The sequence below is a fragment of the Papio anubis genome, chromosome 14 (genome assembly GCF_008728515.1).
Source record: "Papio anubis isolate 15944 chromosome 14, Panubis1.0, whole genome shotgun sequence".
NCBI classification, from domain to species: Eukaryota; Metazoa; Chordata; class Mammalia; order Primates; family Cercopithecidae; genus Papio; species Papio anubis.
In genome coordinates, this window is record NC_044989.1 from 100,674,583 (window position 1) to 100,688,398 (window position 13,816).

Sequence of the window (13,816 nt, forward strand, 5' to 3'; positions counted from 1 at the left end):
AAATGTTACTGCCAGAAGGCATACTAGGTAAAGAAACCTCCCTTATTCAGAACTAGTTAATCAAAGTCCATTGTAATTTTTTTAAAATGACTTATAGTAACATTCAAAACGTATCTTTAGAAAATACCAGTAAAAATAAAAAGTCACAGATGTGTGTATGCCACTGTGTTATTTTTCAGATTGAATTTTCCACATAAAATAAAACAAGAAAGAGAAAAGGATTAACTTACTGAATACATTAATAAGCCACAGCATACGGTTCCCCCTGTTTAGCCTTCAAGCAAGGATGCCTGTGTTATGTGTGAAACCCCCGGACTGGCTAACATCCTCTCCATAGCAACTTCCAAGAACGACAGCGGGGAGTGCTCAGATGCTGATGTCCAGACCCAGGGAGTCAGCCAGATCCTAGGGTGACCCGAGGCCTAGGCTGGTCATCCCCACTTCCGGAGGCCTTGTCCATTCACTGCAGCACACCACGGCTTTATGTGACAATCACATCCAAAAGCTTGCGATTGTGAAGATCTTCCCGAATACGGCCCCCATGGCTGTTTGGTGATCGTGACGTATTTGGAAACACTGGCGTATCACAACATGACTACAGCAGCACGTGCAACACACACAAAAAGTTATTTGTTGATTAAAGATAAAATGAAAATGCATATTTGTGGCATAAAGTAATTTCCCACTAGTCCCAGAAGGAGAAACTGTAATGTGAAACAAATTACAAAAGTAGAAATTAAGTACAAGAATTAACAATGAACATATTGGCCCCCAACAGAAGCCCCCCTTCCAGGAAATACTGACTTCATCCAACAACGCCTTCCTGTCCCTCTGCAAGGAATTTCATACCCAGGGCACGCATGGGAAAAGTGGCAGCTGGGGAGAGAGGGGCTGTCACAGGAACCCAGGTTTCTTCCTCAAGGCCTAGGCCTAGTGCAGGGGAAGGAGGCATTTTTCCTGCTCTGTAGCCACAGTGCATTTATTAAACAGCTTCTTTTTCTTGAGGAATTTCCCACAATGTTGAGGAATTCCATTCTTATTCAGAGGAATTCCCCCACATTGTGAGCCCTGCCTTCTAGGATAGAAGCTCGGCACAGGCAAGATGGCACACAGCAGAAGCACCCCGATCGTATCAGAATCTCCTGGAGGTCCACTTCTGGGAACAGCGGCAGCAGAGGTGCCCAGAGCTGGGGGAAGCTCATACTGGCACCTGGCATTCCATGTCTGTCCAAACACAGGCTGCGCTGTCCTCACCATGAGACCTGCACACAGCAGTCCCACCGCGCGGCTCCTGCTGTGTCGAGCTACATTAATCTCCATTCCTCTGTCTCCAGCCTTTCCTATTGGGAGGGGCCCTGAGCATGTACACGCCAAAGTCTACCTGTGTCTATCCCGCTCTGTACAGCCCTGGCCAGTCTATGAACCAGGCAGTAGAGTCCATGGGAATGACCACATAGGCCCTGGAATTAGGGCCCAGGGTGTTTGGGGAGGGAATTCAGGGGTCCCAGGTACATGAGGGACATGATTAAGAACAGGGGTGCTGGTGGATTAGGATTAGGCCAAGTGGGCACATCCTCTTGACCTTCCACACTTCTTGCCATGCTGAGGGATGTGTCTGTCCAAGCTGCAAGAGCAGAGCCCTCCAAGGCAAAGGGCCAAACCTCTACAGAGGCCCAAGAGGAGAGAAGAGACAGCAGTAGGTGACTCCTCCTTCTTCCAGGGACCTGACATAGCCAAGCCCCAAATCTGAGATTTACAAGAAAATCCTCACTGCACTTTCTACATTTCCACCTGATAGCAACACACTCTTCTACCTTCCCATGCAGTGATGAGTAAATGCATTTACAGCATCATTTAATACAGCCTCTCATCCCTAATATTAACCAATATGTGCATATGTGTAGATCTGATGTAATGGAGAAATACTCAGAAAATTAGGCTCCAACTTATTTGCCATAACTGAGAAGTGGCCATGGATGAGTCCTGAAAAAACAAGAGCTAAAGCAGGTTCTTTAGCTCATCAAATGTCAGAGCCCATGTGTTCTACTGAAAATCGGTGGAAACTTGTACGGGGAATGTGTTACAGTACTGAAACCAAGCCCATAATTATGATGTTCTCCTGTTACCCTTTGTTTGTTTGTTTGTTTGTTGAGACAGGGTCTTGCTCTGTTGCCCAGGCTGGAGTGCAGTGGTGTGATGACAGCTCACTGCAGCCTTGACCTCCTGTGTTATTCCTTTGTTATAAGAATTCAGACAGTCCTTAAAAAGTCCTCATCATTGTTAAAAACAAAAATGTCAGTTTGAAAGAGAAGATAAAAGGAACTTACAAAGCCATAGAACCACACACTTATGGAAAAGACAGTATTTCCTGGAAGGGGGGCTTCTGTTGGGGGCCAATATGTTCATTGTTGATTTAGACATCCATACTTACCCAAGCCCTGGTTTAGAATCCACAAATTCCCAGGGAGAAGCTACAGACAGCCAGAGAGCCTGAAGTCTATCTCCCTAGGTTACTAATTTCACCCATAGATTTTCTCGGGGGAGTTATTTTTCTATTAGAGCAAACATGGCTATATTATGAAGCAGAAAGAAAAATCTCCACGATCTAAGATAAAACATGAGGCTTCAAAGAGGCATCACTTAAGTGAGCTGCTTTGGAGGGCTAGGTTGAACCTTTGCTTTTTATTTCCCAGAAGGAATCCCTGGGAGGTAAAATCCGAGAGGCACTGTCCTAAGTAAATGTTCATAATAATCTCTATGCAATTCTGATGAGAAATGGAAGCATCAGGGCCCCACACACTCACACCTCTAATTAGAGTAACCAATAGGGGTAAAGTAACCTACCCCTAATGATCACAGAGCCCACCCAGGAACTTCCATACCCAAGCTAGAGCAGGAAAGTGTGGAAGTAACCACAGAGCGTGCTGGGGACCACTGTGTTATGTTCCAAACGTGACACAATGGTTTCCACACTGTGGAGATTAGTCACCCTCACGCTATCACATGCACACAACCCAAAAACCCAACTGTGTGTTCGATGTGGTCACCTCTGCTTTTCCCCCAGAGAAACAGCTCTACCAAACTATGAGCAAACACTCCCACGGCAGGGAAACAGAAGCTCACTCACCCTCTCAGAAAGCCCAGGAAACACCAAGCCTGGCAACATTCCTATCACTAGAGGAATTCTAAAGCCTCGCTCATAGTTATCAATGGCTTATTTACCCATATAAATGGGAGAAGGAAAGTTTTATTTTTCATTGAGGATGCACAAGGATATGAAGACAAAGTAAAAATTTCCCAAGAGGTTTCAGGTGTTGCTATGAAATCTCAATTATTCAGCTAATACAAGGCGAAAAGCCACAAGATTGGTGGTTTCAACTAAGGCATGTGGATTTTAAGGGCAAAAGGGGCAATGAGACACAGTGAGACAGGATCACTGTCACCAGATGCCACAGATGGGGATGGACCTACCCCAAGCCTCTTGACCACTAGGTTCTAAGTTGAAGTCTGACTTTTCCACCTCACCCCTACAAACCTCCTAGGGCTCCTGGACAACAGAATCAGAATCCAGACACAGGGATGGGCCTCGTCTCCTGTCCCTTGTCCCCTTTCTAAATGCCCTGCCTTGGGTTTCCCAGCCTCCCCTGTACCTCCAACACACCTCCTCTCCAGCCACCAGGGGCTACGATGCCAAAGCCACTGTTGCACTGGACTTGTCAAAAAGTTGACTCAGAACCAGAAACCTTTCTCCCTGGAGCCCTGCCTCCCAGTCAGGCAAGAACAGCTGTTTCTCAGATTGGGATCCACAGACAGTTTTAGAGGACTAAGCCTTCGCTACAAGAAGTGTTACATTGTTTTCACTTCTATAATTTTTTTATTGGGGTAAATATTTTTCACCATATTGCACATGGTGAAACACACAAAACTTAAGTGAACAGTTCCATAAATTGCCACAACTGAGTGTACCAGGAATACTTCATCAGGATGTAGACCTGCTACCCCTCAAAGTTCCCTTGTGGCCATTCGCCCCCACGTACAAAGCACCAACATTTCTGATTTCTAATTTGACCTCTACGATCCTATAGCAAGTAACGGAAGTGCATTCCTGATGGCTGACTTAGACATGTCCGGTGCCCTGCTATCTCAGCACCCACGCCTGCAATGGCACTTTAATCACTCACTACCCAGCAATGCAGGGAAAGCAATGGTTCTCACTGGGGTGGGTATGACCCTTGAGGGAACATTTCAGAACCTGTGGGGAAGGGGACCCTGGGTGATCAGGATGCATTTAGCATTGGAGGCCATCGAAGCTGGACATCTGGAACAACACAGGCAGTTTCTGCTCAGTAAAGACTTGTCCTGCATGACCTCCAGGGGTCTCACAGGCGTTCCTGCTGATGGAAACATATTTACAGTGTTTGAAACTAGCCCCCCAACTCCCTTCCACATTTATATAAAATACATACATTGTTGGCACAAGTTTATATACACTAATTTTTTCAGGAATGCAATCACTGTGAAAATTGAGAGAAGAATGGCCTTTGGCTACCATCGAGACCTTGACCAAGAGTCACTCATCCTTCAGTGGCATTTGGATGGCCACTGAGACTCACCTGTACCCACCCCATGCCAGCTGTCCTGCAGTCTATAGAAAGCACCAGCTCACCTCACTAGATTGTAGTTCAGCTTAGCTCAAGCGTCTGCACACTGAAATGCATCATTTTAATACAAATTGCTTTTATTTCTCCTTAACATCTAAGCATTACATTGATTTTTTAAAGTTATGATGTAGATAAGTTTTATTATATTGTTTCAAAATTATAAAAGGGGTGTTTTAAAATATTTGCATTAAGGGGGGTGCTGGGTTTTAATGAAGTGAGACCCACTGATGGGAAGTGACACCATCTAACTTTTCATTTAACTCTTGGTCATCAGTCATTGGCTGTATTTTCAGGGATCTATGAGTTCTCATGTTTGGGATGCCAAATGTGCAGAGATCCGCATGGCTAGACTCTTCCTGTTCACAGCTCGCTAAACCATGATTACCGAACTGCACTTACAGGGAGGGTCATTTCAAGAGACCACCGAAAACTCACTATTCTCACCTCTTTTTCAGGGATCTTTAAAAGAGAGTTCCCACTTCTCTTTGTGCCAAGAATGCTTTTGCTCCTGAGCACTTTGCTTTCATCTTGAAGACACTGCTAGCTGTGCCCTGCAGGGTTTCCTCTTTCCCATTGCCTACAGGAAAAAGCATTTATGTTGTCAACCTTGGCTACGCATTAGAACTACCTGGGGGGCTTTGAAAACACCCCTGCCCAGCACGCCCCCAGAGATGCTAGTTTGTTTGCTCTGCATCCAGTCCTGGCATTTCCCTGAGTGCTTCAGGCAGTGCTAAGGTGCAGGCAGAGCTAAGACCCAGGCTTCCCTCCACATTCACGGCCCTACTTGGGTAACTTTACCAGCGTCTAGGTCATCCAGGTTTACACTGCACACGTCAAGCCTCATTTCAGGCTCCACTCCATCTCCACTCTTGTTTTCCTTTTCCCCTACTTTTAATTTATGGGACCCCTGTCCTCTCGTGAGCATGAGTCCTCTTGGGAAGTGATAGGTGTCTCCATCAGGCCACCACTATGTGTGAGCTCCTGGATGTGCACGAAGAGGAGACAGCACACAATCCAATATGCAGGTGACTGGGGCCTCAAAGAGCTCTAGCCCCTTTCAGTACTTGGTAAGATAACTCGGTACCAGGGCTTTCCACGTGCTCCCTGCGCTAGACATGGCCAGGAGGCTCCGGCAGCATTTCCTGGAAACACAGCAGACAACCAGAGGAAAAAGAGGCTGCTGACAGTTCTGATCCTCGTCTTGTGCCACCAGCCCACCTCACAACCTCAAGGAGACGAAAATGCAAACCAAGCACCCACTCACAGCAACAGATGGGCAGCATCATGGAGCTGTGCCATGGCAGGTGAACCACAGGTCCCCCTGACAACTTCTTTTCAAATAGCAAGTACCTAGCATATCCATTATGTAGCATAAGAATATGAGGATCTCTGCACTTCTCCACCCACTATGCTGTGGTAGTTTCACCGCAATTGTCCAGCTTTGCCTCTCTTATTACTGAGATGTCTTTTCTGTAATGTCCCAGCTGGCAGGTGGACACTCAACTCGCACTGATGCATCCCGGCCACAGGGTTTCCATCCGCCCTGGTCCCTGTGCATGGCCAAGCCACAGAGTGTAGCTCCACATCGTAGAGCTCCACATTCTAGGAACTGAGGCAAGGGACACCATGAACTTGGAGAATAGCAGCCCTGCAATTCTCTCAGGAACGGCAGAGCTGCATCTATGCCCATCATCTCCTGGTCCTCTCCACTGGAGCTGCTGAGTGGTGTCCTCTAGGCAGCCAGTGCATCCACAGCCTTGTACAAAGGAGCAAATTTCAAAGACCCCCCTTTTGAAGAGAGACTGCTGACATCCTATGTCTTACCAAGAAGACTCACATCCATGAGGGGACAGAGGTTTTCCTTTGTTGTATTCACTGCTGTCTCCCCACCACTCACCACAGTGCCTGGCACATAGTAGATAGTCAATAAATCTTTAATACATTAGTGAATCCAATATTAAGCAGTGTTTCACCAATGGTGAGAGGTTGACTCAAAACATGTCACAGGTTTCAGAACCATTAAAAAAAAAAAAAAAAAAAAAACTTGATGTCACATTATGACATACAAGCAGGGACTATTAGAAACGAGGGGGGCGGGGGTGCTGCTCTGGGCCTGCCAAGGTCATGTAAGAATTCAGATCAAATACCCTTTCCTGAACAGCAATGGAGGCCACATGAGGGCGGACGGGTGCAGGAGAAGCGTCACACACAGCAGCTTGGCAGCTAGCCAGAGACTGAAAATAAATCAGAGTTCCACATCCCTGCCCCAGCAAACCCCATTCCCAAAGGTTCTACCTTTCTGTCTAGCATAAACGTTAACGTCGGATATGAATACAGAATATTAAATGAAATATCAAGTGAGATATCACACAATAAATTAGAAGGGATTGAGAAAGAAAACAACGCCAATAGCCGCTTGGTAAACTGAATGGCAAAAAGGACAGTGAACGTCCCCATGCCACCTCTGGCTTTCCTCAGATCATCAATAGTCATGGAATTCTGTTTCACACATTCAATTTCCAGAAGCCTGGCACCAAACCGCAGTGACTGAGACATCCATCACATTCCTGTGACAAGTGGACCCTTGCTCCCTGGCATCAGGAGCCCAAGTTCATGGTGTCCCTTGCTTCAGTTCCTAGAATGCAGAGCTAAATCACAGGAATGTGCCCATCTGAGGAGATACCCTGCCCCAAAGATAGCGCAGTGGACAGCCACCCCACCCTGGAGCCAGCATCTGCATGGCTTCCCAGTGGCCTTCCTTCCTCCTGGCAGTGCAGAGGAGAAAGCCCTGGCAGGCAGGGACGAGTGGGAGGGAAGACAGAGGAGCCTGGATGCAGAGGTCTTACCCTCCTTCAAGACATCATCCTCCAACAAGTTAGTCACCTAAGCTTCTGCTTCCTCCTCTGAAAAACAAAGGTGATGACAGCACCCTCCTCACAAGACTGTAGGGAGGATAAAAGACCAGTCGCTGTAAACAGTCTTATAAACTGTAAAGTGCTGGGCATGCCTGCTGTAAATAATGAGTGTCTTCTCAGAGCCTACTTGCTCGTAGTTACATTCCCTAGCACCATTCTTTATCTGGAGGGGCAACAAGTTACCCTTCCCAGTACGGTTAAGGCCTCAGCCCTTACCTTGTTAAGGAGACTGACCGTCCTGAGCCTAACCTCTAAGAGGGACCCTCCCGAACCTGTAGAACGTAGCCAGATAGAAAACCTGACAGTCATTCACACGGGAAGTCACACACCTACTAGAACCCACCTCCAGAACAATCTGCAAGTTCCTTCCAACGACCTGAACAACGTTAACTCCAGCTCCACACAGGAAGCACTAGCAGACCTCACTGCCATCCCTTCTTACACAACACACTCTGACAGCCAAGTACAACTCACGGAGGACGCTCACGGCGCCCTGCAGAGCGGGGCACTCCTAGGTGTCAAGGCCGGGTCCGTCTCACCCCTACCTAGTCCCCAGATGCTCCAGCTTCCTCGTACCTGGACGGGCGGCCTTGGAGGGTGATGGGATCCCAGCCCCCGGCGGAACCCGGCTCAGCTCGGAGGGGCGAGAGCCTTAAGAGCCGAGCGAGGAGTGCTTCGCAGAGCGGGCGCGCGACTGTCACATTCCTGCCGCTCCCTGGGGCGCGCGGGGCAGGCCGGCGCCCCCACTGCCCGGCCCGGCCGCCCTCCCGCTCCTCCCGGCCGGCGCCGCGCGCTCCGAGTCGGCTCCGGGCGGCGGGCAGTAGCTGCGCCCGCCCTCGCGGCCGGGAACTGCCGGGCGCGGCTCTGGCTCCAGCCCCGCCGCTGCGGGGGCGGGGAGCGGGCGGAGACGGCTCGGCTGGGCCAGTCCGCTGGCGGCGAGCGAGCTGGCCGGGTGTCCCCAGCTCGCCACCCGGAGGAGTAGGGGCAGCTGGACAGACCCCTCCGGACGCCGCCCTGCCTCAGGCAGCCCGCAAGGGTCCCGCCGGCTCCAAAACTTTGGAGAGCTGCCGCGCGCTCCCGAGTCGCGGCCCGGCTCCTCCAGGGCTGCGGCGGCTCCACTAGAGTTAGTTGAGACAACTCACCTAGCCACCACGACCTGGCTCTACTACCCCCATGGAGCCTGGCGGCGACCCGCGAATTGAGGTGGCGACTGCAGGGCATCAGATCCCGAAGCAAACGCTCGCCAGAGCGACCTCTGGAGCTTGGTGCCTGGCCCCGGGCTCTCTCCGACTGGCTTTGTGCACTAATTTCTTTATACCTCCGTTTCCTCTTCTGTGAAAAGGGATCATAACAGCACTCATCTCATCTCCGGAGTGGTTGAGAACAGTAAAAGAAAAATGAGCTAATATATATAAAATAGTGCCAGGCCCAGAGCTGATACTACTCACGCGTCATCTGCTGGTTTCATTGTTGCTGTTACGCGCCCGGATGAAAAAAGCAATTTAAGTGTCATACCATAAAATCTTGATACCACACTTGGGGGCAGACAGGGTTTTTAAAATTTTAAACTTCAAACCCATTTATGCCCACCAGCTCACTTTGTCAATGAGAATTCACACCCAGGGGAATGGAAGGATGGCCAAGGTCATGCAGCGAACGCCTGGCAGGATCACACCTTGGGTTCCTTGCAGGGAGGGGAGGGGAGGGCGCTGTGGTCAAGTCTGCAGCTCCCTCAGGCTTTTCCCCTCCACTTCGCTAGTCTTCAGCAAGTGACTGGCCCCTCCAGCTTGTTTAGAGGTCTTCATGGGCCATCCTCCAAGAAGACTTTTAATAAATGATGATAGCTTCCTTCCTTCTAGTACACACCGCCCCTTCCTGCATCCCTTTCAGACTGGGCAGGCTCTTGCTCGCCTAACCCACCCCTGGATATGCCCCTTTAAAAACTCAAGAATTGAGGTAACCTGAGCCTCAGCTGTCCTGGAGCAACTCCAGGCTGGAGGAAAAGATGAAGGAATGAGCAGCAGAAAGAAGCTCATCTGCCCTAAAAGCTGTCTTACAACCTGGCATGATGACAATTTCTCATTCTTAAACAATCTGGTTCCAGAAGCTTTTATGGTTCCTTTTTCTTGAGAAAGCAGGCTTTCATCAGAGGCCAGTGACGTAGCATGATGAGAATTCCTTAACAATCCCAGCTCTCAATATTCCTTTACACAGCAGAGGATCTCACAGCCTTGACTCCACCCAGAATCACAGAAGGACATGACACTCCTGTATTCAGATCAGTTACATCAGAGTCTCTGGGGCTGAGGCCCAAAGGCAGTGTTGGTAAAGCTCCCAGGTGATTCCAGTGTGCAGCTAGGGTTGCAAGCAGTTGTTCCTCTAAGCTCCCACAGTGATGCCATTACTGTGAATCCTCCAACTGAAGGCCGCTTTAACCACATGTTCAAATGGCAGTTCTGAAAGCTACAGCAGGTGGGCCTGGCTGGATGCTGTGGAACCAGCCCAGAAGCACTATGATGGTGAACACAAATTCGTCTTTCCATTTACATAACAAAGGTTTTCAAGCAGTTTACAAGTAGGAAGTGAAATTGATTTGTGCAACCATGTAGAAATAAAATCTATAATTTTTCTCTTTTGTACGTGTTGTCCCCTTTCAGCCACTGCTGCCCGGTGTCCTGCTAGACATGCAGGCCTCTAGACCCTGGTAGGACTCTCAAACACCCGCCCAACACAGAAATGGAATTGGAAGACCTCCTCTTTCTCACCTGATAACCACTGTTCTATTTGGGACTTGAAGTCACCTCCCTCACTCAGTTGTCCTGACCACTTTCACTGACTCTCTCCTTCCCTTTATTTCCTTTCCTTGGATAACTGGTGTGCCTGCCTGCCTCACTCCATCCCCTGGATAGGAGGTTCCCATAAGGTAGAGACTATAATCCCTGTATCCCTATCTCAGCACCACAAAAATGCTCTGAGAGCACATCAACATGCTTCACTGCAAAGCCTACCGCTTACACTGACATTGTATACTAGTGACGCAATCCAATGGTCCACCTCTTGGACAAAAACTTACAAGACACAGAAATAGCATTCTTAGCCTCTGGACACCTTCCGGGGTGTCTCTCTCCCACCTCTGAAATGCTTATCATTCAGGAGACTTGACTGAGACCCTGTCCCCCGATGGTTTTCAGTTTCTCCTCCACTGGTCTAGCTGATCAGATCCCAGGACCCTCTTTGGGAAGAGTCTCTGATAATGCACATGAAACAAAATCATATTGACCGACACAACATAATCCAATGCCTGAAAAATAAAACATCTCCTATGGCACATGTGGCAGGACATTTTGAAAGACTGTCCATTATAAACATTAAGGCTAGGCTTGAAAGAAGAAGTATTTTATGCTTTTCTTCATTGAACCTCCAAAGCCAAAGTATTGGACAACTTAGACCATAACATTTACATCATAAACCATGGAGTACAGAAGAATGTGTGATAATGTCAAGCTATTTGTTTTTGTTCCCACTCCAAGGAACAGAGTTGATCAGCAGGTGGGAAGGGGAGAAGCAGAGGGAGGAGGCTGCTGTTTACTAGACCCTGAAAGGTCTCTGAGGGGTGACTCAAAGCTTCCACTCTTCAGCACCACCTAACAAGAGAAATCCTGGTGTATTAGGCCATTCCTACGTTGCTGTTAAAACAAACAAACAAAAAAACCTGAAACCGAGTGATTTATAAGAAAAGAGGTTTAATTCTCTCATGGGTCTGCAGGCTATACAGGAAGCATGGCACTGGCATCTGCTGGGCTTCTGAGGAGGCCTCAGGAAACTAACATCATGACAGAAGGTGAAGGAGGTGCAGGTACGTCACATGGTCAGAGCAGGAGGAAGTGAGAGAGAGGTGCGGGAGGTGCCACTCACTTCTAAATGACCAGATCTCATGTGAACTCAAAGCAAAAGCTCGCTTATCACCAAAGGGATGGCCCAAGCCATTCGTGAGGGATCTACCCGCATGATCCAACCAACTCCCACCAGCCCCAACCTCCAACATTCGGGAGTACATTTTAACGTGAGATTTGGTCAGGGACAAATATCCAGACTGCATCACCTGGACTCCTCCTGAGGGAAGAGGTTGATGGAGAAGACTGGAAGAGAGGAATGCCACTTGGTTTCCCAGGCCTAGTTCTGGACTTCACCAGGGTCATAGCAAAGCCCTGTGTCCAACATGACCTGAGCCAAAGAGCAGGCCTGGCAGCAGATATGCCTGGGCCTCGGGACAGGCTGCCTCGAGAAAAGTCCAGTGCATCCCAGAGTGTTCAGGTAAAGCAGCTGAGAGTCCCCAGACACTCAAAGGGGGCAGTGAAGAAGCTAAGAAGACCAGAACCCCTCCTGGGACACCAGGACAACCATTCTTCAGCTCTGTCCACTTCAGCCCCACCACCTGCAAAGAACTCCATTGATCCTTCAGAAAAAACAAATGCAGAGTTTGGAAGGAAAGAATTCTGAAGAGATTGTGTTCCTACTCCCAGAGAGACTGAGTCTTGAACCAGTGGAGACAAAACAACTCTAAATTAGTGAGATCTTTTTCTACCATCAGGTGGAAATGAGAATTCCTAAGTCAAGTTGACTTCAATTGTAAAGAAATAAAGAAAATTACATTTTTGCACAGAGGGCCTCTGTGATTCTTAATTTGCTACACATATTTTTGTTATTTATGGCACTGCCGGTAATCTCTCACAGAACCACAACACAGATTGGAAACCACTGTCCTAGATGGACTTCCTTCTACAGCCTAGGTTTGTTTTCCCACCTCTCATACATTTTCCATCTGCTGACTTTCAAGTAACTATTTTCTTATCTACATTTCGCCTTACTCTTTCTCACTACAACTTCTCAGTTTCAATCTACTGAACACTCTCCCTTTCCCTAGGCAATTGGTGGTGGGCTACTATGATCATCTTTCCATTCAAATTCCTCTGATTTAATAAGACCTTTACCAACCAGAAAGCCACATGTGAACAGGAAATAAGAGCTGATGAGAAAGTGTGACATATTTCATAAGGCGGTCACAGGCAGTAAACCATTTCTTAACCTCTTTAATAAGAGAAGGAAGATAAGACATAAGTGACAGGCAGACCAGCCAACTGTTTGTTCTAATTGCAGCTTGAATCTTGCTCAATGAAGGCAAATGACTGAAAGAGGCTTCTTGCACCTGGTTTTTCTCATGTTAACAGATAAAGCACAGTAAGTTCCAGAGGCCAATAGACTTGATGACATCCAAGTACTATTGCACCTAACAGAACCAGATTGGTGGCCTCTGTCTCTCATGTCACTGGCTTCTGATTGCTTTAACACATAAAATTTGAAGCACCAGGAAATGAACTGTCCATGGCCACCCAAGAGGCAGCCCTTCCCATCATCTAAGAAGTGCCTATTCTAACCTCTGTGCTTCATCATATGCCAGACATGTGACAAGAATACAACCCTTTTTAAACTTATTCTTAAATTTAATACTCTTTCCCTTGTAATTCCACACAGTCCCACCAATCTTTGGTTTTCTGCAATTTTTTGTAACTGATCTCTAAGTTTTGTCACTTTTCCTTTTACACAATTAATTTCCAAAATCTAGATTTTCATGTTGGAGTCTTTCAGCCTTTTAATCTTCCTGAATATAACTGTCAATGTATTTTCTCTAGGTGGCTTCCTTTTAATAAGATCAATGTAGTAAACTAGAGATAACTGCAAATTCTTTGCTCCTCATCTAATTTAGAGATAAAGTCTAATTTTCCTCCTCTTGAATCTGGACTGGCTTAGTGACTTGTTCAAACAATTTCAACCAATAGAATGTGGTGGAATTGATTTTCTGGGATTTCTGACTCAATAATAAAAAGCCTTTCAGGTTCTTCCTGGGCCTCTTAGAACACTCAGTCTTGATGCCCTGAGCTGCCAGGTAAAGACCATAACTGTCCCAAGACCACCATCGTGTTAGGAAGCTTGAGCCACATGTAGACCATGTACAGGTGCTCCAATCCACAGCCCCAACAGTCAGCCACAGTACATTTCAGCCATGGGGTGCACCATCTTGGATGTTAGGCCAGTCAACTCTAGTTAGTGGCTGTCTGGCTACATCTGCATGACAGGCCCCAAAATGAGAACCACCTAGCTGAGCCTTATCAACCCACAAAATCATGAGAGATAATAATACAATGTTGTTTTGAGTCATCGAGTTTCAGGGTAGATTGTAGC

The 13,816-nt window shown here is 47.6% G+C and overlaps 1 protein-coding gene across 9 annotated transcripts in view; it reads right to left on the minus strand.

Annotated features, from left to right (window-relative positions):
- IL1R1 (interleukin 1 receptor type 1) overlaps nt 1-13,816 on the minus strand; it is a 133,677-nt gene that overhangs the window by 27,051 nt on the left and 92,810 nt on the right. Inside the window, exon 1 of one of the 9 annotated variants that reach the window (XM_003909058.5) lies at nt 9,252-11,306. The exons of 4 other annotated variants lie outside the window; for them this stretch is intronic. The gene's annotated coding sequence lies outside the window, so the exon portion shown is untranslated. 4 more of the 9 variants (XM_009184840.4, XM_009184838.4, XM_003909059.5 and 1 more) reach the window with 4 other exon arrangements.